We start from the raw sequence: 25,802 nt of genomic DNA, 5'->3' as shown, positions 1-25,802 counted from the left end.
AAGTTACAGAAAATGTGAATGGCCCTATGTCTTTTAAAGAAATTGAATTTGTAGTGAACATATTAGCTCTCAAAGAAAACTCCCTGACTAGTTTGCTAAGTATCAAATTCTATCAAATATTTGCAGAAGAATTAATGGCAATTCTACACAAACTCTTATAGATAATTTAGGAGGAGGGAATACTTCCCAATTTATATAATGGGGCCAGAATTATCTTCACATCAAAATCAGTCAAATGCATTTCAATCAAATTCCAGAAAAATATCCTTCATGAACATAGATGCAAAACTGCATACAAACTTTTAGCAAATTAATTCCAACAATATAAATAATAAATTATTATCAAATTGGTTTTACCCCAGAAATACAAGGTTTATTTAACATTCATAAGTCAATTGATATAATTCACCATATAACAAAGTAAAAATGAAACAAAAAAATTAGTTTAATAAACAGAAAAACTTTTGACAATATCTAAGAAACATTCCTGATAAAAACTTTCAAACTAGGAATAGAAGAATACTTAACCTGATAAAGAGCATTCAGTCTTAGTTTTTCTCATTCGTCTTTTGTTATTTTCTATGTATAGGTATTTTACATGTATATTTATCATTCATATTTCCTATTTTGATGCTTTAACAATCTTGGAAACTTACGAGACCCAGAACCTTTCTAAGAATTTCAATAAACCCCAGGAACCTTTCCAGGGCTCCAGCACCTTTCTGGGAGCAAGATGTACGTGCAGTTTTAAATACAGTTTGTTTCGATCTGAGCGCCGCAGGCACGCGAGCCCTCAGTCCTCAGTGACTTACCCGGAGCCCTCGGTAAGTGCTAGAACCAGGAACTCAAAAGGGTTCAGCCGCGGGTGTTTCTCCTGTAAGCTCCTCCCCCAGTTAGCAGGAAGCCTTGGATCCCACTCCTCGTGGTCAAAAACTTAAAAAAAAAAAAGAAAGAAAGGAAGGAAGGAAGGAAGGAAGGAAGGAAGAAAGATTAAAGAAGACAATTTCAGCGATAAAAGCCAAACAAATCTTATCTAACACTTCACTAAGCAGATAGTCTTCTTTCAGAGACCCGCAATATGGGGCGGAAGGCAAGAAGCTTTTCTGTCACAAAGAATAAGGAACAAGGAAGAGAAAAAAAATACCTGAGGGATTGGGGCTCCACCGTCTCTTGCTTGGGGTGAGAGGGACTGGAGTTGGCTTGGCGTGGGGCGTCTGCGGATTGGCTGACTGGATATCCTGCCCTTGGGGTCAAGTGGGGGCATTTGCATCACTGAGTTCCGGTTTGTTGAGGTCGAATGCGGGACAAGAATGGCTCTACCTTGGGCGAAGAAATTTATTTCAGTATTTCAGGATAAGGTGTGCCTGCAGCCCTGGAGGTGAGAAAGAAATCTGCTGGCTTTCCTGGACCACAGGTGCTGCCGCATCACCAGGTAAGGAGAAAGCAAGGGCGCGATGCAGGGGCAGGAGTGTGGGTGTGCTGAGAAAGGGGGGCACCTGTGCGGAGGTCTAGATCAGGTGACAACACAGTGTCTGCGGGGCCTGACACTCCAAAATTAGCTGCCAAATGAATAATTTGTAATAATAAATGTACAGTACTTGATTTATTCCATAAATGTTTATGGAGAGTATATTTTCCCCTCTGTCTAGACACTAGAACGCGATCTGGGAAAATACCAGCTTTCTATCGAGTTTAGATTCTTGTAAGGAAACAGGCCAAAGCCACATAAATTTTAGTTAAAATAAGCACATTAGATGTTGGTAATGCTATGAGAGAAAGAGGGTCAAGAGAAGTGGCGTTGCTGTTTCAAATAGGTTGATTTAGGAGGCATAACTAAAAAGTAGACATTTTAATAAAAATCTGAGCCTGAGTGGCTCAGTCCCTTAAGCATCAGACCCTTGATTTCAGCCCAGGTCTGGATCTCACCTCAGGTCTCCATCTCACAGTTTGTGGGATCCAGTCCAGAGCGGGTCTCTGAGCTGACAGTGCTGAGCCTGCTTGGGGTTCTTTCCCTCTCTCCGCTTATCTCTTTGCCCCTCCCCCACTTGTGCTCTATGTCTCAAAAGAAATAAATAAACTTAAAAATATGTATTAAAAAGTCCCCGAAAACAGGGAGAATGCAAAGCCATTCATGTGTCTAAGGAAAGATATCTCCAGGCTGAATAAACTTTTGTTCATATTTGGACGTCTAGCCAAGCGTGTTCAAGGATTAGGAGTGACGCTAGTGTTTCTAGAGCAGTCAGCAAGGTGGTGAATGAGATGGTCAGAGACGTTGGGAAGAGGGCTGTATATAGCATTATGGACCATATGTAAATAACTTGGACTTTACTCTGAATGGAGTAGAAAGCCACTGGAAAGTTTTAGGTAGATAAGCGACAAGATGTGATTTTTGTTCTAGAAGGATAGCTCTAACTGCTATATTAGCATTGGACCTATGTGGTATGAAAGTAAGAACAAGGTCAGGGAATCAAAGGATGGCTTGATAGATGCAATGAACACAAATGGAAACAGTTGTTGGGACAAAGGAGGCTAACAACAGAAATGGTGAAACATGGCCAGATTCTGGGTACATTTTTAATGTAAAAACAATTAGGCTTACTATTATATTGGATGGGGGGCATGAGGAATTAAAAATAACTTCAAAGTTTTTGGTCTGAGCAACTGAAAGAATGATGATGTAATTTATTGAGATTGAAAAGATTAGGCGAGGCAAATTAAGGTAGAAAGGATGCATGTGTTTTATTTTTCTCCTCAAGTACAGTTTAATAATTCGTAGATAATTATAGTGTTCAAAGACATCTTTTAATTTTTAATATATTCTTAAAATTAATATGCCATCATACTTGAAGTAGAATTTTTATCTCTGAATCTTCCCCTTTATATGTTTGATGTTTTAGAGTTCATATATTGATACATTCTATATTGTCACTCCTATGCCATGTTTTGTGTGCAAGTTTGCACTTTTGTACCTTGGTTATGCTGTCAGGGAGCTAAGATTTCCACTATTGCAGTGTCATCATTTTTCTCTATGTAACAGTGTTTGTGATTTGTGCAATTAGTTGGATATTTTATTGAATTTTCCTGTATTTTATATAAATTACTGGAAAATGGAAAAATAAAAGTGCTGATACTAGACATAAAAAAAGATGTGTCATAAAAATAATGCAATTGTGACAAAGATGGAATTCATTAAGGATGCTGAATGAAGCAACTCTAGTTTCAGTTCTATGATCCTTAGACTTAATCTGATTTTTTTTCGTGTGAACCGTGAAGGGGAAAAGAACAAAATTAAAGAACATGTGTGAGGTGGCTAGAAAATGTTGTGGTACTTAAGACCTCCATAACAGAACACAATTGATGCAATGACAGTCTGTTGTTCAACTTTAAAAAGTAATATTTAGCTTTCATAGCTGTTTTTTATAAGCATTTGTTATATTTAAGAGGAAACTATTTGTAATGATGTCCAATCCATATGTTATGTGTTATGTATCACATTCTGTAGAATTTTATTAATAACTGAACTGTGATTTTTATAATAAACAAACAGATCTCATGTGCTTGTTACCAGCATAGTCATAGATTTGTCTGTACCAAAAAAAAAAAAAAAAAAGTTGTATCAGTTTAACCAGCTAGTCAAATAATAATCAATGGAAAATTTATTAGCCAGGTTATTGGGAGAACTGATAGAATTAATATGGTCAAGTTGTTTATACACATATTAAGGACATACTTGCAAAATTACAAAATTGTTCTATAATTAATGGAAAGGAAGTTACTCATATTACCATACCATCAATTAATTGACAGGAGACTAAGTTATTATTGTCATAGTGTAAAAACTGTATGTCTTCAAAAACTTCTTTGCTGAAATCTTGACTTACCAACAATTGGTATATTTCTACCTATCATTTACTTCACTGTTAATGTCTAAATATTCCTATATCTACTCCAAGTTTATTTTGTAAATGATGTAAAATTTGGAAGAATTTTATTTTCATTTGGATGATTTTTTCTCATCTCACACCATACATAAAAATAAATTCACAAAGGCTTTAATCTTTGGATACAAAAATTAAAAAAAAATTTTTTTAATTCCCAGTAGCAAACATGCGAGAAAAGCAGAAGATACAACAGCATAAGACTGGTTACGTGGACATGGATTCTGAAATTATGGGGAAATTTTTTTTTTAAGTTATAGGCCAATAATTTGGAAGTTCTACAAAGCAGTTAAAGGATACTAAATGTATAAGGGATTCTTGAAATCAATAAGATAAAGATGACATGCTTGGTGTGAAAATGGGCAAAATTTAAAAAACAAATTTAACAAAATATAATATAGAAATCAGGCTTTAATGTGGACACAATCTCCACGACCACTGTCAGATAGAATAGATAAAGAACATATAGTATATACATACAGTGGAAATCTATTGGGTCTTCAAAAGGATGGAAATTCTGCACTATGTGACACATAGATGAACCTTGAGGCCATTGTGCTTAGTCAAATAAGACAGTCACAGAAAGACAAATATCGCATGGTTCCACTTATATGAAGTATCTAACTTAGTCAAATTTATAGAATCCAGGAGTGGAATAGTATTTGCCAGTGGCTGGGGAAACAGGAAGTGGGGTTACTAATCAACCAGCATAGTGTTTCAGTCAAGCAAGGTGATTAAACTCTAGGAAACTGTTTATTAACTGGTACCTATAGTCAACAGTAGTATTTAGTACCCTTAAAATTTTGTTAAGAAGATGGATCTCATGTTAAGTGTTCCTTCCACAATAAAATTTTTTAAAAAATCAAGTTTTACCCTAATAATCAAATAACAGGAACATTTCATTTAGAACATCAGATAACCATAGATTGACATCAGTCATAATGTTCTGTGATGATAAGGGTTCAGAGAAGTGTCTCAGTAACCCATCCCAAATATCTGGTTTTAAAATTTAATTGAAAAATTTACTTTGTTTTCAATTTTTTAACAATGAGGCTCTATTAAATGTGTAAACAGGAAGAGAATTATGAATTTTTTTTAAATTATGAAAAATTTAAACTTTTTAAGCAATTGGCAAATTGGAGAAAATAGGAGAGAACATAAAGTATAAATTGGCCCAAAATTTCTGGAGGAGCAATGTATTAATACATACCAAGTCCTTTTTTTCCCCACATCATTTAGCCCAAAAATCATAAAGAGAGAAAGAAAGAGAAAAGAAAAGAAAGAAAAGAAGAAAGAAAAGCAAATAGAAATTTTTTAGCTGTGGTCATTATAGCATAGTTTATAATATTTAAAAATAAATTGTCTAAAAATAAATTTAATTACAGTAAAATAATTGTGTTATAACCATTTAATTTGTTGCTACATAACATTTAAAAATACCTTTTAGATACATATTTATTGATGTAAAAATCATTTGTTATAATGCATAAAATCATGGGACACAACTAAATATAAAAGGCCATTTTGTTTACAAAATTATAGATATACAGATTTTTTATATATGCTACATATACTGTATGTTTTATAAATTATAGATATTCTGTAGATTGAAAGCCCTTCCCATGTGCCAGATCTCAAACACAATCCTCAAAAAACAAACACAATCCTTCCTTTTTAGGATTATTTTTTCACTATCTAATTACGCATCTCTAGACAACATAGTTTAATACTACCCTATTTTCTAAAAATTTGGTGTGTCTCTTAAGCCTTTTAATTTACAGGTGCAAACTCTGTCTTCTTGTCCTTGCAACATATCAAGTTGAAAAACATAAGCCATTTAAATAGCAAATTTCCCATGTTTAGATTTGCTGATTATATGCTCATTTTGCAAGTCATATTATCCCACTGCTCTCTATATTTTTTGCGACTTGGAAGAAAGTAGAGTTAGGTTAGATTTTTTTGGAAAGATCACACATGATTTTGGTTATTTCTAATTTGTCTCTCTTTTTATGCTTAATGCCTACATCCATTAATTCATTGATAACTGAATCTTAACATTTCTTTTTTAGTTATTGCCAGGGGTACTTATATAAAATTTTATTTTTCCTCATCTGTTAAGAATTAATAGTGTTTTTATTTGTTGTATTAATAAAATATTAGTTAATATTCTCATTTTACTTATCAGTTAATAATAAAGTATTAATGAAATTAGTACTTTATGTGGAAAAAAACAAGACAAATGCTCAGTTTTTTATATTATGTATTTTCAGATATTTAATTTGTTCTTCCTCATCCCCTGAAAGTAAGTTATTATTAGATTGTTGTCAAAGTATCATTAGAAACTCATGTATAAGCACATTTGATGGGTTTCAGTCTTTTAGTATGAATTCAATCCATTTGAAACTCAAATTATTCTGTCTAGTTATAGCCGTCTTCACATTGAATCGTATCTCATTCTAATGTGATCTTAACGGTCTTTGCAGTGACAAGTTATTCCAGGTTCATTTTGTGCATTTCCAGCCTCAGACCTGGAATCAGTCATTTCTCCAAGAAGCTCTCATTGTCTTTAGTGGGAAAATATCTTTTCAGTTTATAATCTGAATTCTGGCAGTGTTCTTTTTACCTGATTTTTTAAATATAATTTTGTGGCTGCAACTTAGAAGAAAGTAAACACTAATAGAACAACTAAATGATCAATAGATGGATCAAATGCCTAATGAGTTCATTCTGATTTCCAATTCAACTTGAGGCCTGCAGGACTATTTAACCTCTTTTACTTTATGTGTATACTTCTTTTCTTTCACCTTCAGAATTCTGTATTCAGTTAGAAAAGCAGGTGATAAAATTACCTATTCATTTGACTTATCCCATGTCACACCCAGGTTAGTTTCCTTGTAACAATGCAAATACTCCCAAAATTGAAAGATTTGCAAGCACATTATTATTTGTCCTCAGTTCTAACTTTACTATATCTACTTTGTCCTAGCATATAACAAATATATTCTTTTCAAATTTTTAATTTAAATTTTAGCTAGTTAACATATAATGCAATATTAGTTTCAGAGATGGAATTCAGTGATTCATCCTTTACATATAACACCCAGTACTCATCACAATTAGTGGCCTCTTTAATATCCATCACCCATCTAACCCATTTCCCACCTTCCTCCTTCCATAAACCCTCAATTTGTTCTCTATGGTCAAGAGTCTCTTGTTGTTTGTTTCCCTCTCTCCTCTTCTCTCTGCCTGATATATTCATCTGTTTTGCTTCTTGAATTCCACATCCGAGTGAAATCATTTGGTGTTTGTATTTCTCTGATTGACTTATTTTGCTTAGTATAATGCATTCTGGTTCTATCCACAACATTGCAAATGGCAAGATTTCATTCTTTTTGATGGCTGAGTAATATTCCATTGTGTTTATGTAGACACACACATACACCCACACACACCACATCTTCTTTATCCATTCATCAGTCGATGAACATTTGGGCTCTCTCCATAGTTTGTCTATTGTTGATAATGCTGCTATAAATATTGTGGTGCCTCTACCCCTTCAAATCTGTTTTTGTCTCTTTTGTGTAAATACCTAATAATGCAATTGCTGGATTGTAGGGTAGTTTCAGTTTTCATTTTTTGAGGAACCTCTATACTGTTCTCCAGAGTGGCTGCACCAGTTTGCATTCCCATCAATAGTGTAAGAGGTTTCCCCTTTTTCCACATCCTCACCAACATCTTCTGTTGTTTCTTATGTTGTTGCTTTTAGCCATTCTGACAGGTGTGAGGTGGTATCTCATCATGGTTTTGATTTGTATTCCCCTGATGATGAGTGATGTAGAGCATCTTTACATGTGTCTGTTAGCTATCTGGACATCTTTGGAAAAAAATCTATTCATGTATTCTGCCCACTTCTTCACTGGGTTATTTGTTTTTGTTTTTGAGTATTGAGTTTGATAAGTTCTTTAAATTTTGGACATATCCTTTATCAGATATTTCATGTGCAAATATCTTCTCCCATTCTATAGGTTGTCTTTCAGTTTTGTTGATTGTTTGCTTTGCAGAAGCTTTTTATTTTGATGAAGTCACAACAGTCCATTTTTGCTTTTGTTTCCCTTGTCTCTGATGAGGTGTCTAGTAAGAAGTTGCCACAGACAGGTCAAAGAGGCTGCTACATGTGTTCTCCTTTAGGATTTTGATGGTTTCCTGTCTCGCATTTAGGTCTTCCATCCATTGTGAATTTATTTGTGTGTATGGTGTAAGAAAGTGGTCCAGTTTCATTCTTCTGCAGGTTGCCATACAGTTTTCCCAACACCATTTATTGAAGAGACTATCTTTTTTCCATTGGATATTCTTTCCTGCTTTGTGAAAGATTAGTTGACCTTATAGTGATGGGTTCATTTCTGGGTTCTCTGTTCTGTTCCATTGATCTATGTGTCTGCTCTTGTGCCAGTACCGTATGTTTTGATGACTACAGCTATATTTATGATATAGCTTGAAGTCCGGAATCGTAATACCTCCAGTTTTGTTTTTCTTTTTCAGAATTGCTTTGGCTATTCTGGGTCTTTTGTAGTTCCATACGTATTTTTAGTATTGTTTATTCTAGTTCTGTGAAAAATGTTGGCGGTATTTTGATAGGGATTGCATTAAATGTGTAGATTGCTTTGGTAGTATAGACATTCTAACAATGTTTGTTCTTCCAATCCATGGGCATGGAATGCTTTTCCATTTCTTTGCATCCTTTTAAATTCCTTTCATAAGTGTCCTATGATTTTCAGAGTACAGATCTTTTACCTCTGTAGTTACATTTATTCTTAGGTATCTTATTGTTTTTGGTGCAATTGCAAATGGGATCGATTCCTTGATTTCTTTTTCTTGTTCTTCATTATTGGTGTATAGAAATGCAACAGATACCTGCACATTGGTTTTATATCCTGCCACTTTGCTGAATTCATGTATTAGTTCTAGTTATGTTTCGGTGGAGTCTTTTGGGATTTCTACATAGAGTATGATGTCATCTGTAAATAATGGAGGTTTGACTTCTTCCTTGCCTATTTGGATGCCTTTTATTTCTCTTTGTTGTCTGATTAACAATCATATTCTATATTCTTTCTTCATTTAATCTTAGTTCTATATAGATAGTTATACATCCAAGGCTGATTTTCATATGAAAATCTGAATTTTTACAAGTTTTCTGAATTTTTGGAAGTAAGCTTGTTTCAGAATAGGTTTTCTAACTTCACAGAGCTCTCACATCTGTTTTTTTTCAATTAATATTTAAAACTATGAGATTCTTCTGATTCAGTTCCCCTCTCCCTCTTTTATCTAGACTTTTTCTTTTTTTCATGTATATTCCCATTGTCCTGATAAGTTTTAATTCAGTAATTCAAATCTTAGTAAGTTTTGTTTTGTTTTGTTTTTTTCCTCTCTTAGTGTGAAACTGTAAGAGACAAATTCCAAGGAAGGGAACCATGCTTATTCAGTTTCAAGAATTAAGAGGGGCTGTACTCTATCTGCTTCAGACCTTCGTACAGACCTTTGCATGGACTACTTGTGGATTAGGCAAAACACCTCCTAGTTTTAGCTGTTTTCAAATTGGCCCCTGGTGAATAGCCTGTCCTCAAATCTTAAGACATCTGATTTGTCCTATGCTCCACTGGTACAAAGACAGACAACACGGGGCTTATGGCTATCATGTTTTCTCCCCTCTCATTGTATTTTGGGTTTGCAGAAATATCTTGTAACATAATTTTGTCGTAAATGCAGTCCATCCATTTTGCTTTACTATTTAATTGTTCCATCTGCTTTTATAAGGATGTTTGAAGAGATTAAATATGATGCTACTGTCTCTTTTTCCCAGAATCCCCTGTTCTTATATTGAAACCAATTTTGCATGATGGAGGAATATGTCCTTATATAAAAAATAACTTCCCTCTCCTTTCAGTGTTCATATTTCATGGCATTAGAAGTCTAATAACTGCATTTTGTGTATAAAATAGAACAATTTTTGGCAGCACCTATGCCAACCATTTAAATTAAAGTAAACGCATAAACCAGAACTCAGTACAGCAGAAATTGTGTTAACATCAGGCAACTATCTTTGGGCTCTTTCCACAAAAATGTGCACTGTAGACAAATTGCAATAAACGGGACTGACAGTTATTCAGTATTGGTCTGTTTAACTTCATTTGAAGGGCCAAACCCTGTGATTTCTCTTCAGCAACAAAATTAGTTAAAATAGTCAAATCCTTTTTTGTTTAATGCAGTTTTGTATCAATTATCTTTTTAAAATTACTCAATGTTAGTTGAGAAATCAGTCTGCAATTATCCCTGCCATCCATCCCCTTTGGCTTCACTATTTCTATCAGAGAGCTTTGCCTTTGGCAATATAAACATATGGTGTATTTTGCAAAAATTTATTCCAGTGCTTATAAAGTCATAGTGTATTAGACTATGGTTACATTTATTTAGCACTGGAGTTATTGCATAAGAAGACCAAGCCATACATAACTTTGTATATGCTACAATTTTATGACAATAATTATTTGGGGGCAAATATGCTAGGAAAAGTCAGCTCATTTGTAAAATGGTGGGGAAAAGTGTTTTAATGCTCTACTTTGAAATTTTCAACTCTTAAGCAGTTTAAAATTTTTCAGGAGTACAAAACTATTTCTGTGTGCATTTGATAAGCTTTCTAGGAAATCCTGATTAGAATAACAAAGAGTTTCTTCAGTTTTTACACACACCTAAAAATGCATCATTGTCTTTTAGATTTGAGTATTTGAATACAATGCAGTTAAAGAGAATATACTGCTCAGATTAACACCTGGGTTTAGAGGACCACAGACCTAAGTCCTTAGGCCTCTTTGCTATATGCTGGATGCATGACTTTGAAGAATTACTTCTCTGTACCCTAGCTTCTTCCTCTAAAAATCGAGAACAATAATAATTCTAAATTTATGGGATTGTTATGAAAATTAAATGATATAATAAATACAAACCAACTTTTACTCCGGTATATAGTCATAAAAACTTCGAATATAAAAAACATCACAAATTTTACATGTCCAAATCAGAACACTTTTTTCCCCCATCCAATTATCCTCCCACAATTTTTGACATGACTCACTCCCATTCTTCCTTCAGTTCTTTGTTCAAAGATTATAATGAATAGTATATGGTAAGGATGTAGTTCATTTACTAATGGTGCCATGGCAGAATAAACTCATTCTTCAGTACTCTGTAGAAGTTTTAAACAACTTTATGTCTGAAAAGGTGGATGCTAATTATTAAATCTGAGTTTTTTTTAAAGATTAGCAGTCTTAAAAACAAGTATCTTTGATTTTAGATTAGGGCCTTATTTTATTTATTTTATTTTATTTTATTTTATTTTATTTTCTTATTTTTTAATGTTTATTTATCTTGGAGAGAGAGAGCATACGTGTGCATGTGCACAAGTGAAGGAGGGGCAGAGAGTGAGGGAGACCAAATCTGAAGCAGGCTCCAGGCTCTGAGCTGTTAGCACAGAGTCAAATGGGGGCTCAAACTCAGGAACTGTGAGATCATGACCTGAGCCGAATTTCTAGGCTTAACTATGTGAGCCACCCAGGCACCCCAGTTTATTTTATTTTTTTAAAGTTTATTTATTTTGAGAGAGAGAAAGAACATGTGTGCAAGTGGGGGAGGGGCAGAGAGAGAGGGAGAGAGAGAATCCCAAGCAGGCTCATTGTTGTCAGCATGGACAGGGCTGATCCCAGGAACTGAAATTGTAATGCCCCCGATTTCGAATCCGAGAGACCACCAAGGAGCCGATACCGATGCAAACACACGAGGGTTTATTTGCAAGCTCGAGCTTGGGCCCAAGTATACCCGACACAGCGGAGCAGGGACTTGGACCCCTAGGTTAAAAGGTGTAGCAGTTTTATAGGGGCCGGTGGCCAATGAGATTGTAACACACACAGAAAGTTGCATAGTCATGCCAGTCCACACGCAGGTGGCCAATTGAATTACAATTTACCCTATAGTAACAGTTTGAACTAGCCTATCACTCTGGTCAGAATTGGCGCGCAAGTTTGGGGGGCAAAAGGCGGGGCTTACATTCTTTGGCGGTTAGGGCTTCTGCATTCCTATTTGAGCTGGTTTCCAGTAAGGGTGTGCTCAGCGGCTTGACTAAGGTGGGGGAGTGTCTTAAGCAATAAGCAGGTCATGTGGGGGTTATACATGAGATGGTGGGTGTAGCACAAAATGGAGTTAGTCTTGCTCTGCTTGTCCAGGGGTAGGGGATTTTGGTTAAATTCCTTGGGTGCCACAAAATCATGACCTGAGTCAAAATCCAGAGTCTGATGCTTAACCAAGAGTCACCTGCATGCCCCGTAGGGTCTCAATTTATAATAACAACTGTATTATTTTCAAAATGTTCTCTTTTTTTTAATGTAAGCATGCAAATATATAGATTAAAGTATTTAATCAACATTTGAAAATACCTCTTTTACAACATTTCCTATTTCTACTTATTCAGGTTTTCTAATGAATAAAGTGTGAATTTAGGGAACGATTTCTTTGTATTTGATGCATTTCCTATATTTAATAAAAATAATTGTGGAGTACTTTATGCTTAAGTTAGTGGAATGAATCCAATTATTTACTTTAATAAGGCTTGTCATTTATACATTTTTGAATATAAACTGGAAAACACTGGCTTTTGCTAAGATCACTTTCATTCATGGTGACAGATAAAAGAGCTTTAGTCCTATTTGTATTAAACACTTTGGTGTACTTTAAGAAATAAAAGAAGGTCAATGTGCTTGAAGCATAGAAAGTAAGAGGAGAATAATAAGTAATGAAAAGATGTTAGTACTCCATGAAAGATTTCATATTTTACTTATATAAATATTTTTGAATATGTTAAAGTTTGTATGTGTGTATAAGTTTTAATGGCTATAATATAACAAGAAAGGATTAGGATTACTTTTAATATTAGCATTGCCCCACTTTTGCAATTTCCAAAAAAGATGTTTAGGCTTGTGATCTCCTTAGTTACACTTTTTTTTTGTTCAAAGTTTCAATATTTAAATTTTAGGGCCTAAAGCAAACTATGCCTTCACCACATCTCTCCTCCTAGCATTTGCTTTACAAAGGCCTGAGCATACTGAGAGAAGAGGAAAAAAGAGTGCTTTTAGTGGTGGTGTTAATAGTCACATTTATTTCCATTTTATTTTTATAAATAATGGGATATTTCTTAAACATTAAGGTAGTACAGTAATATTCATACCTTAAGGTAACTTAAAACATGACTTTAAAATACAATGAAAAGCTATTAAGAGTTTTATGCAGGTAAGTTACATCACCTAAAACTGTTTCTAAAAGACTCTTCAAGAACATTTTAAATCTTTATAGGAAAAGAATTAAAGAGGCTGGTTAAAAGATTATTGCAGTAAAAACAACAAAGGATAAATGTATATATTTGTTATATTTATTTATTTATTTATTTTTAATTTTTTTTTCAACGTTTTTTATTTATTTTTGGGACAGAGAGAGACAGAGCATGAACGGGGGAGGGGCAGAGAGAGAGGGAGACACAGAATCGGAAACAGGCTCCAGGCTCCGAGCCATCAGCCCAGAGCCTGACGCGGGGCTCGAACTCACGGACCGCGAGATCGTGACCTGGCTGAAGTCGGACGCTTAACCGACTGCGCCACCCAGGCGCCCTATCTTTGTTATATTTAAAATGTATTTTTGAACTACGATAGAGGAGAGGAATGTCCAAACTGGCTTCCATGTTTATATCTAGAGAGACTGTGTGGAGATGGTGCCACTAGCCAGGACAGGAAGGTCATGAAAGAGTAGTGTTGGTGAAACGTCTTGTGACAGGTATTACACGGAAAGCTGTTACATGGGCATTTGGACACATAAGTGAAGAGCTCAGAAATATATCCTAGATGGGAAATAATTATGCCATTCATCAATGGAATCATCATGTTTAAAAGTTGGCTGTACAAAATAAAAGACATAGTTGGTGTATTGGTCACTATTTAGGATACAAGGATTAATTATGAATTTTCACTAAAATATGCTAAGAGATAGATATTATTAGCTTTTCTATGGTTTTCCTTTCATATGTGATGTCAACAAAAAGGATATTCTAGATATTCAAGGGCTTTGAAAAAAATCACCTCCATGACTCTTCACTGAAAATTTAATCAAGATGTAATTTAAGTGACCAGGAGATGGGTTGAAATAAATCCTGATTTGGAAACCATGGTGTAATGGAACGGACAGTGAAAAATGACACCAGTAAAACATGAAGTTAAAAGCAGCAAAGGCATGCACATAAATAACTAAAATAAAATGTAGAAAGTAGTATGTCCCCTGAGAGATGACGTACAAATAAAGTTCAATTTGGTATAGGAAATTGGAAAATTTTTTGAGAGCAAAATATCAGGGATATCTGAGGCAGGAGATGACTGTAGAATTGGGCCTTTCGGGTAATGAGGATTTGAACAAGGAGGCATAGGAGAGAAATGATTAAGTGCTTCAAAAACCAGCAAGAACTGGTTACATATGTAAACTCCTCCCTATGACACATAAGCTCCTCCCTGTGAGAGGAGCAGGTGTCCCAAGTGGAGCACTGGGTGACTCAGCAGGACAGCTAGTTTAGACCAAACTGAGTGAGGCTTTCAGTTTATGTATCATTTAACTATCTCCCATCAAATGGACAATCATTACTTCCAGGTGCAACCCAATAATTTTAAATTATCCTAGTAGAAATAAATGAAATCTTGCTTTAAATTTTATCTTTAAGAATTCAGTTGTAACTGTCTGACATTCAAAATAAATTGTTCATTTTAAAGTAGGATTTCTTAAGTATTAGATCTGATGTTTATGCAATATCCTGTAAGGAAAAATGCAGACACATAGGAAAATTAACAAAATAAGAAGGAAACAAATATTTCCAATTTAAATTTTCTCAATATAAAGAGAATGGTCATTTAAAAACATGATTATAAGGCATGAGTGGCAAGTCACTGCTAATTAACAATAAAGGAACTGTATAATTAAAGAGAATTCTTAAACTACTCATGTACTTAGAAGATGTAAAAATTTACCAAAGGAGCTTCAGTTTGGTCAACAGAGTGTAGTTTTAACAAATAGATTAGCTTTAAAATGTATTATTCTTCAAAATAAAATTTGATGATTATGGGGTGCCTGGGTGGCTCAGTTGGTTAGGCTACTGATTTCGGCTCAGGTCATGATGTCACAGTTTGTGAGTTCAAGCCCCGCATCGGGCTCTGTGCTGACAGCTTGGAGCCTGGAGCCTGCTTTCGATTTTGTGTCTCCCCCTTTCTTTGCCCCCTCCCCTGCTCACACTCTGTGTCTCTCTGTCTCTCAAAAATAAATAAACATTAAAAAAATTGATATGTAAATTCCTAGACACAAAGTTGTTCTACATATTTGCAGTATGATATATGCTGCATGTGAATGTGAAACTCCAGGACATATACTTTTATAGATCTTTTACTTATTTCAGGGTCATGGTTGTACCAGTGTTAATATTAAATTTTTAAAATATTAAATACAGAAAACAAGTAATTTAATAAATATTTGACATAGGAGAGTTAAAATTTTCTGTTTTTAATCCATCATAATTTTTTAAATAACCTTATTTTTAGCTTATTTTCCATGAGCCTTCTATTTCTTAGTATAATCAAATACTTCCTGACCTTTTTTCCCCCTTCTTTACACTCTTCGTAGCACAGGCTGTGTAAGTTTTTGTCAGCACAGAGTCAGAAATCTATAGGAAATTTAAACAGAACTAAAGAAAATTGGGCAAAACAAAAAAATAAAGATTGCAGCAAAAATTATGCCTATAAAAAACTTTTTATTATTCTTTTCTGTCTCATCACTATCTATACTTGGCATATCCAACCACTTTTGTTCTTTAAAACTGAACTCAAAAAAACCCCCCAAAACTGCACTCAGATGGCATTTTCTCAGTAGTCTCTCTTTTCTGTTCTCCCAGAATGTGAGATAAGGGTCAGGTTATATATTTGAAATCTGTCATAACATAAACCTCATTTGTGTCTAACCCTTTCACTCCTTACTTTGCAAATTTTAAGTTACTGTTTTGTCCTAAGTGGAGAGAGATAAGTGTCCCTGTCTCAGGAATTTCTATGAGGATTTAACGAACTTGTATATGTAAAGAGCTTAGAATTATTGTATGTTCTACAATATTTCCATGTTGTAGTATTAATACTTCTGTTTTCTGATCCTTATTCTCTGATTTTTCCTTAAACCCACTCCAATGAGATTATTCTGTATCCAGAGCACTGAAAATCTTCTTGTCAATACCCCCATGGCACTAAACCCAATGTTATTCCTCAATTCTCATCAAATTGCAATACTATTGGACTGAATCAATTGGTAAGTCCCTCACCAGGAGGTTTCCAGGCCACTCTCCACCACTGTTGTTTTTCCTCTTCAATCACTGGCCATTTCTTCTCAATCCCCTTTGCTGATCCCTCATATCCTCTGTCTCTTAAAGGTGGAGAGACCCAAGGCCCATTGGTCTTTATGCTCTGTACTAACTCCCATGATAATCTTATGCAGCCTGTGTGCTCAAGGCTTTTATATTTGCATCTACCGTGAATGCAGTATTTGTCTACCCAATGGTCTATTTAAAATATCCATTTAGACATCCAAGAAACATCTTAAGCTTGGTCTCCTTTGACACCAGTTACCCCATCCCAACCTGCTCTGGTTTCAGTCTTCCACACACTGCAAGGCAGCTCTATCCTATTTGCATAGGCCAAAAACCCAGCTGACTTCTTTGTCTTCTCTCTTTTTCTCACACACCTCATCAAATCCATTCATTTGGATTAACTACATTAACTTTAAAATATATAGCATATAGAATTAGACATTTTTTTACCCTTCCAGTGTTGTTTTTTTTTGTTCCAAGTCTGGATTATAACAAAAGAGCTCCCTGATTCCATTATATGCTCCTCTAGTGTATGTTTTTAATATAGAAGCCTGCATGATCTTTCATAAAACATACTTAGATCACATCCCTTCTCTTCTCAAAAATTTACAATGCCCCCCACTGTATGTCATTTAGCACAAAAAAGTGTATTTAGAATATCCTGGAAATTTCTACCTCTTTTCTTTACTTCTTTGATGTCCACCAAAGCCCCAGTGGCTTCCTTCTGAATGTTGAGCTTGCCAATTAGGCTTTTACCACAGGGCCTTTGCACTTGCTCTTCTCTCTGCCCATGATGTTCCTCTGTCACATATCCACAGGCTAGCTCCCTCATCAACTTTAATCCTTTATTCAAATATAACTTTCTAAATAAAGAGGTCCCTCATGGCTGCCTTATGTTAACTTGCAGCACTCCTTCTCTTCCTTGCTTTCATTTTCCCAATACATTAAATCACCATATATTTTTTCCATAAATACATACAGCAACAAACCTTGTCTAGGAAAATCGTTTTCAAACTCTTTTGACTTGACAAGTAACTTTGGTCTATTTATTGCTTTTCAAGAGTAACATTTAATTTAAACAATTTATTCTACAATAGTGACAAATCTAAGATTTTCTGTTAGGAAATCGCATCCCATTCCCCTCCTGTAGTTTAGCTCAATGAACTCTAAAAATAAAATTTCAAGTAATAGTAGATATACATTGAGTTACTCCTAAATAATACTTCAGAACACAACAGGCCTTATAGTAAATCTGAATGTAGGAATGATTCCCTACAGATGCTAGAGACCAACCACAGCCATTGTATTATTAGTTACACCAGGAAGCCTTGTCACAGTGCATGACTGCTGAACCTGGAAATATTCTGAAATGTCACAGACCAAATCTCCATTGCTTTATAGATACTACAGAGACCTGTAAAGATATTTTAAGTTGGATTGACATTTCTGCTTCCTGAAAACTTCAGCTATCGATAAACTAATGTTCTCTGGGTCTGTTGTTGCTTCTTCTTATATGTATATTGTCTCTTGCTAATACTCTTTAAATAGCTGTAAATTGTGTTTAATTCAGGGAGTTTATGTATTACATATAAACACCAGATGATAAACTATGTAGGTATTGAATAACTTAGAAAAAACCCCACAGTTTCCACATTTTTCAAGATGTTTAAAACATGCACGGTTCCTAAACACTAAGAACAATAAAAATTAAATTATTTATTTTATAAAATAGGTGTTTAATTTGATAATGAAGATTTAACTAAAATTAAAAACTACAGAAATAGCATTATAAATGTTAAGGAACTTTAAACTTACACATTATCAGAATTGCTAATCGAGAAAAAATATAAAATTTAATTAAAAAGAAAACTGGGAGTATGCTTTAAACATTAAAGTGTGAATTGGACAATATAGTCAATAATCTAGATAACTGAATTTAAACCAAAGAACTTCCATGCTTATTTCCAAAATTTTAAGCATTTTGAATGACAATCCCTTTTTGCCTGCTTATTGGGATATAATTTTTGTATTCTCTACTATGTGTATGCACAGCCTTAAAATCAGTGAGAAAATGGGGGGGGGAAAGCTAGTTGTATGTTCAGGAAATAGTCCTTAAAGTCACTGATTTAATGCTTACATTTATAATCATGATGTTTTGTTATTTTAATATGAAACGAATTTTTATTTGAAAAAATTGTTCAAGCTCTTCTATACCAAATAATCTAGAAAAACATTTCCTAAGTTAGATTTCCTAAAGTGTGTGGAATGTGGTAGATTCTTGCTGTTTTGTTGTGTCTTAGAATTTATACTGTATTGTAAAATGATTTCATGGGAGGCCTCACCAGTCTGAGGAGATCCTTTTGTGTAGGCAAAGGATGAATGCTAATACTTGTCCATCAGCATTCTGTTTCAACTGGCATCATTTTCGAAGCACTAACCTCCTTAAGGTATACATACTCCACCATCCATATCACAGCTTGACAGTGCCACTAGGTTAAGTCATAGAAACTTGTACACCTGGGCCTACTTCGTTCTCCTCTCTCCTCACCATACTGGTTGTGCTTCATTCAGTAAACCACCGGCCTTCAAAATTCCTCAGAAAGGAAGCAGGCATGAAGCTCTGAGTGGATGTATATTACCAAACTACTGAGGGCAAATGTCAATTTCTCAAGCATATTCCCCTACCAGTGCGTTTCTGGGGTGGGCCTAAGAGTTTCTGCAGCTTTTGAGACATCTAACCAGAAATGATCAATGACAGCTCTCTCTTTGGTAAAAATCCCATCTCTCTGAAAATGAGCTCCACTCAGTTATTTTTGGTGAGCCACACACCTCAGCACCTAACAGATTCATTTTCTCCCTCCAAAGTTCTCCGTTCTGCCTATATGGCTGAATTGGTGGGAAGTAAAGTTGAAATGCTACTTTGGCTACCCTCTGAACAAGTAGGTGGAGTCCACAACAGGTTTGGGGTGGAACTCTGGCAGCTTCATCATTGTTTTACAATGTGAATAGACTTGTTGTCTATTGTCGTCAAAATTAAAAAGAAAAAGAAAAAGATTGATTTAACATATTGTAATATAGCTCAGTTAACCCATTGATGTACTAGGACTTTCCTGTAATACATGAGTGAAAGGGGGTGAGAGTTATGAAGAACAAACACTACAAAAATTACAGAGGAAAAAAATTCCTTTAATGTATGTAGAAGGTTACATTCTGAGAACACAGAACCACAAATGGGTGTGCTAATGTAAATATAAAATTGAGGACCTATTTTGTGCGACTATGGATAAGGTATTAGCTCTGAGTAAGGTCTCACTGCTTATAATCTTTTATGAATGCCTCATTTAATTTATTCATTCCCTGCGCATGGGGATGTCTGTTAATATGTATTTCATTGAACAAGACTCACTTTGCCTTCCATTTTTCCTGCCGTCTACCAAGCACACACCTGATATGCATGCAATGGAAGGTTAACACAAAAATTACTATATAACCTGGCAGAGTGATTTATTAAGAATTTCAAGTGGCAGAATAATCTGAGAAATTAACTGTCTACTCTTATTTTTTTTTTCTCTCATAGCACAACAAAATGTATAAAATGTTATTCTGTTCCACCTTCCATTTGTAGGAGGGAGCTCTACTTCTGTATTCTTGAATTCTGGGTTTCTTTGTTTCCTGGGAAAGAGGGCAGAGAAGGTTCCTTTGCATGTTAGTGGCCAATGGAGAGAAGTTGTCAGGCAGAATATAAAACCAATATGTATTAAAAAATAAATTCCCCGGAGCACCTGTGTGGTTCAGTTGGCTAAGTGTCGGACTCTTGGTTTCCTCAGGTCATGATCTCGCAATTTGTGGGTTCGATCCCCGCATTGGGCTCTGTGCTGACAGTAGGGAGCCAGCTTGATACTTTGGCACTTAAAGGTCTGTGGTTCTTCAAGGACTCTTGTTTCTCTAATCTCCCTATGGGTGCCTTTGGTTAATTATGACAATTCCAACCTTTCTAGACATTGACATTACTTTACTCCTGCTGGCATAGTCTCAAAATTTCAAGAGATACACAGAATCCTAATTCCCTCAGAAGAATCCAAAAGAAACACACACACACACACACACACATGCACATGCACACACACATACATATACATATATACATTTATTAGCATCTTTCCCTGTTTTTGTTGTTTTAACATACCTGTGAAATGTTTCTGTTCTTTCCAATATGGTAGCCACAAGTTGTGTGTTCTTTTTGAGCACTTAAAATGTGCCTAGTGCACTGAAGAAAATTTTAACTTCCATTTAATTTTAATTAACAAAATTAAATTTAGGTAGTAAATATAGCTTGTGGATACCACCCAACAGTGAGATTCTATGGGAAAAGTTGGTTTTACTTAATGAAGTGTAAAAAGAAGTGTAAGATGAAGATCTTAGAGAAAATCTTAGAGAAAAAAAAGTACACACATTTTCATTGCAATTATAGACATGTGTAAAGCTCTGTTTTATAAGTTAGAAAAAGCAAACTGAAAATGGGAAAATGGCAGTTAAAGCTAAATACATATATTGATTACTTAGAAATTTAGAAATTATGGGCCACAAAATTTTCTGATACAAAGAGGATAAAAGAAAGTAAAAGACTTCATTACATGCAGATGATTAATGATTTTATAACATAAGTATTTTTAGAGATATTATAAAACATTATGAAGAGTCTTCTATCTCAGAATCTGAAAATTCTCAAGATGCAAGTACATGAAACGTGAAATTTTCAATCACTGACTAAATGTTCTCTGAGTTGTCTGTGAAAACCCTGCCTGTGACACACGTCAGTAGAAGGTGCAAACCATGGAAAGGGGGATTCTGTTTTTCAATTAGCACGTAAATCTAAAGTTGATATTCAGAGTTCAGTACTTTTATTGAGATTACAATTTTGCTTTCCTTCAGCATCATAAATGTAGCAAGGAATTAATGGTAATAAACATAAAATCACAATATACTGTTAAATTATTCTGTTTTCTTGAAGACCTTATGAAAATTTATTTTAATATGAATACATGTAGCATTTCATAATTATGCTAAGATGTGCATAGAAAATAACTTGTAAAGTTCTTATTTATCTAGTAGGGAATTTCAACTTCTTTAGTAAAGTTATATTTATAAATTGTTTGCTTCACTTCACATTTAAGTAATTACCAATGAGTTTCATTTAGGATCTCTAAAAAAACCAGTGTGCTTTATGTTTAAAATTACAGACATAAATATCTGAGATGAATCTAGCTAATGTAAGGACTTTTTTGTTTTCTAGAAATTATCCTCTAATGTACATTTATATTTAATATAATAAAATTTATAGTCATGAGCTTTGAAAGGTCACTAAAAGATACTGAAGATAAAGAGCTAAATATTTTATCATACTTGAATGTTTATGTGAGTATTTCATTTAGAAAAGGGTTTTCCTATAAGACCAATGTTGTATATTTCACTACATACAATATTTGTCTCCAGAACTAGTTAGCAAGAGTTATGGAGTAAGTCTACTATGATGTAATATATCAATTACATTTCACTTCTACACCAATATCTCCTTTTGTCCTTTGTTTAGACAGTGCTGTCATTTATGAGTGTGTGTGTGCATGCGTGTGTCTGTGTGCCTGCATGACAAAATAATCCATTTGAAAGCTAGTGAAGGGAACATTAGTTGTGTTTTCTGTCAATTCAATAAATATTTTAAAACTAAATTCTCATAAAGTAAGATGTTATAGGCAAAGCATTTTTTGCATTGTGTAAAGTAAGAATAAAAACTGTTATATATTAAATCATACACTTTCTATGGGGTTTGTTCATCATGACATGATATATTCCAATAAGGTCATGAATAATCCTGACTAAGCCAGCTTTCTGAAAAGAATATTATTTATCTCATTTGCTCTCTTTATATATAGAATTTTGAACACAAAGTTCTAGGTGGGCCCAGTTGGCCCAATATAAAGATAATATACTTTATATTATCTAAATGGATTTTTATTTTTATTTATTTACTTTTTAATGTTTATTTTATTCTTGAGAGAGACAGAGTGCAAGAGGAGGAGGGGCAGAGAGAGAGGGAGACACAGAATCCAAAACAGGCTTCAGGCTCCCAGCTGTCAGCACAGTGCCCGATGCGGAGCTTGAACTCATGAACTGTGAGATCATGACCTGAGCCGAAGTCGGACACTTTTAACCAACTGAGCCACCCGGGCACCCCAAATGGCTTTTTAAATTAAGAAAATTTTGTAGCTACTTTGGAAATGGTTTTATTATTTATTATATGTGTGTGTGTGTGTGTGTGTGTGTGTATGTAAATAATAAATGTGTGTGTGTATACATATATATATGTAAATAATAAATGTCACATTTTGGCAGTAAGTATAGAACAAACACCCATGAAACTACCATCAAACTTAAGAAGAAGACTGCAGATAATACTAACTCTCTGTGTCTCCCGGTACCCCATTCTTGCCTCCTCCCTCACACAGGTACTACTCTCCTTAATTATGTGATTATTTTGTTACTTTTTAAAAATATAACTTACTACTTGTGTGAAAAAGAAAACTTAAAATATTTTTAGAAGTGATATATACCTGTACATGATAGTAAAGTCAGACAGAATTAGATCCATACACTGATTTTCCCATATTATTATATCTGTATATTCAACATTTTTTATTCCAAACAACAAAAAAATCTAAATAAAAAGGTATGGGAGGTATTGTTGGTACTTTCTTTATAGTTGTTTTTTTTTTTTTTGTGGAGATTAAGTGACATAAGTGTATCTCAAATTCTCAGTGCAGTGCTTGCTGCATGCTGGATATTTTTATCATTATCATCATTATTTTATGTTGTAGTATATTTAGAATTCTTATTGATGATTTAATAACTATTTAGTCAGTCAGCATGGTTCAATCCAAAGCCTTGATTTAGTTCTCAAATAATATTTTTGCTGTCACACATGTTACTCTTTTAATTAAAGTGTTTCTTCCACAATTATTAAGAAGAGAATCATGTAAGAATGCCAAGAACAGTTGCATGGGAACAGCTCTATTCTTGTCCAAACATACTACATCCTACTCCAGTGTCTGTATGAAGTGAAACATGCTTGTGCTGACCCTTTCGTGACTTTTAAAACATTTCAGTATTTTACCATCTATTCCAAATCCCTCGTAACCACTTTCCTTTTACGAGGCCCTGCCAACGTGGCTGCGTTTGCTCTAAAACTGTGAAGAAGGTGGCCCGGTCATCACTGAGAGAGAGGTACTGCACACTCCCGGGCAATAACTGCCGCGCCAACAAGCACACGTGTGAGGAGATCGCCATTATTTCCACCCGGCGAGAAGCTTCTCAGCAAGAGCGCAGGCTGTGTCACACACCTGATGAGGCCGTTGCAGAGAGGCCCCGTGAGAGGTATCTCAGTCAAGCTGCAGGAGGAAGGAGCGGGAAAGGAGAGATAATTATGGTCCTGAGGTCTCGGCCCTGGATCAGGAGATCACTGAAGTAGATCCTGACACTAAGGAAATGTTGAAACCCTCGGGCTTTGCCATTCTGTCCAAACTGCAGGTCACTCAGCCTCCAGTTGGGATGACTTTCAAAACCCTCCATGGAGTCGTTTGAATCTTTCAGCTGCGCGGTAATATCTTCAGTAAACCTTGGACAATAACAACAATAACAAGAGAAATTGGAATAGAGTCCCCTATTATTCTAAAATAATTTCCACCTATAATATTTACATATTATACATTATAGCTATTTTAGGGGATTTCGCTGTACACATTTCATGTATATGTTATATAGAAAAAAATATCATTTTAACAATTTCCTATTCTTAGGTTGTTGCTTAGCAGTGAAGATGCCATGTTTCTTTCTGTTATTTTTGTTACATGCATAATTTTAAAAGATGCAGTGCTTTATAATGGCTTTGAAGAAATTATTGCCCTCAAGAATTCTACTATATTATTAATATGTTACTCAATAGGTACTTTTTGAACATTCTTACTAAAATAGGCAATATTGTTTCCTCTATCATTTTCCTCTATCTCTTTGCACTAGTTTCATAAGAAAATCTGAGGATGTGAATAAACTGTCTTAAAAATAAAATCTATTTTCAAAGTAAGACAGAAATAAACATAAACAAATTTAAGATGATTTTCTAATTATATCATAATAAGGTTCTAACTCTACTAGTACAGCTGTTAGAAAGATACATATTTATCTGATGTGTTTATAATATATGTAATATATGTTTATATTATGAAGATAGTATAAAATATTCAGGGCAGGGGAATTTTCTGAGTTTTTCTGAGTTTAAAAGTAATGTAAGAACTCCCAAAGAAGAGTGTCAGTAGATTTTCATCATAAAATACCACAACTTCTCAGTATAAGAAAACCACAAATAAGATAAATAGCTATGGATCAAAATATTAAAATAAATTAAACTATGTTTAATTTAACTGTGTTTAAATGCCTCAGATGAATAGATAAGAAAACAGTAATGTGATAATAGATAAGTAAGCACACTTTGAACTGACAGTTCAGAAAAGAAAAATATTGATATTAGCCACAAATATTCAAAAACCCATTTAACAGGAAGCAGCTGATAAAATTACGTTTTAACAGAAAGTTTTCATTTCTAATTCTCTAATACAATCCTATAGAGAAGCTGTGAACCCTGGGGTTCAAGATATATTTGTACATTTTCGTGGTCACATCTTAGGAGCTCTTTAAAAATTTAGACTGTGCGACGTAACAAAGTCTAACTTTTTCTCCTCTATGTGTGCCCGTTGCCCTTTATGATCCTTTCATGCTCTGCTTTTCAGTGGTGTCCTTAAGAAGGTCTTATTCTTGGATTTCAGTGTAACCTTACCATCTCTGCTATTAATTAACCTTTCTTCCTCTGAACTGGTTACACATTCAGTGTGCATGTTTGTCTTTCTTTGTTCTATTGAGCTGTCTGTGAAATGCAGCAGAGGAACCAAGTCTCTCAGCAAAAGGGCACCAACTCTTTTTACAGCCTCCTCCTTGGTTCATGGATTCTCAGCGGTCAGCTTGAGACCATAATTGTGTTCGTATGTCACCACAGACTATTCTCAGGGGCCTGCCCTCAATTCCTTATACCCTTACAGAATTCTAAATACCATTTCCAGTCCCTTTATCATTTAAGTTTTCAACTAAACAACTTCAAGATACAGTTCTCAGGAGAGAACTGGGCGTGGAGGGTTTAGTGGGGGGGGAGTGTAGTTGAAAACTAGCATCTGTTGTGTGTGTATTCATATAACCAGTGGTCACACTGCAGAAATGTATCTGTCCTTCCATAACATATTTCTGAAAGAAGGGGAAAGTGACATAGATAACTCACAAACCCAGCAAGT

General features: G+C 34.6%; 1 long non-coding RNA gene and 1 pseudogene across 1 annotated transcript in view; one reads left to right on the top strand and one right to left on the bottom strand.

Annotated features, from left to right (window-relative positions):
* The window catches only part of LOC122240118, a 66,640-nt gene extending 65,421 nt beyond the window's left edge, over positions 1–1,219 (bottom strand). The window contains exons 1-2 of the long non-coding RNA XR_006219457.1: positions 1,145–1,219; positions 813–933 (exon numbers count right to left, since the gene is read on the bottom strand). This is a non-coding gene — a long non-coding RNA (uncharacterized LOC122240118). The remainder of the gene's footprint in view (positions 1–812; positions 934–1,144) is intronic.
* An 18,473-nt stretch (positions 1,220–19,692) lies between these two features.
* On the top strand, positions 19,693–24,048 carry LOC102962947 (annotated as a pseudogene).
* The last annotated feature ends 1,754 nt before the right edge of the window (positions 24,049–25,802 follow it).

This window comes from Panthera tigris, chromosome B4 (genome assembly GCF_018350195.1).
Source record: "Panthera tigris isolate Pti1 chromosome B4, P.tigris_Pti1_mat1.1, whole genome shotgun sequence".
In the NCBI taxonomy this organism is placed as follows: domain Eukaryota; kingdom Metazoa; phylum Chordata; class Mammalia; order Carnivora; family Felidae; genus Panthera; species Panthera tigris.
Note: the sequence above shows the minus strand (reverse complement) of the source record. Positions and strands in the feature narration are given on the sequence as shown.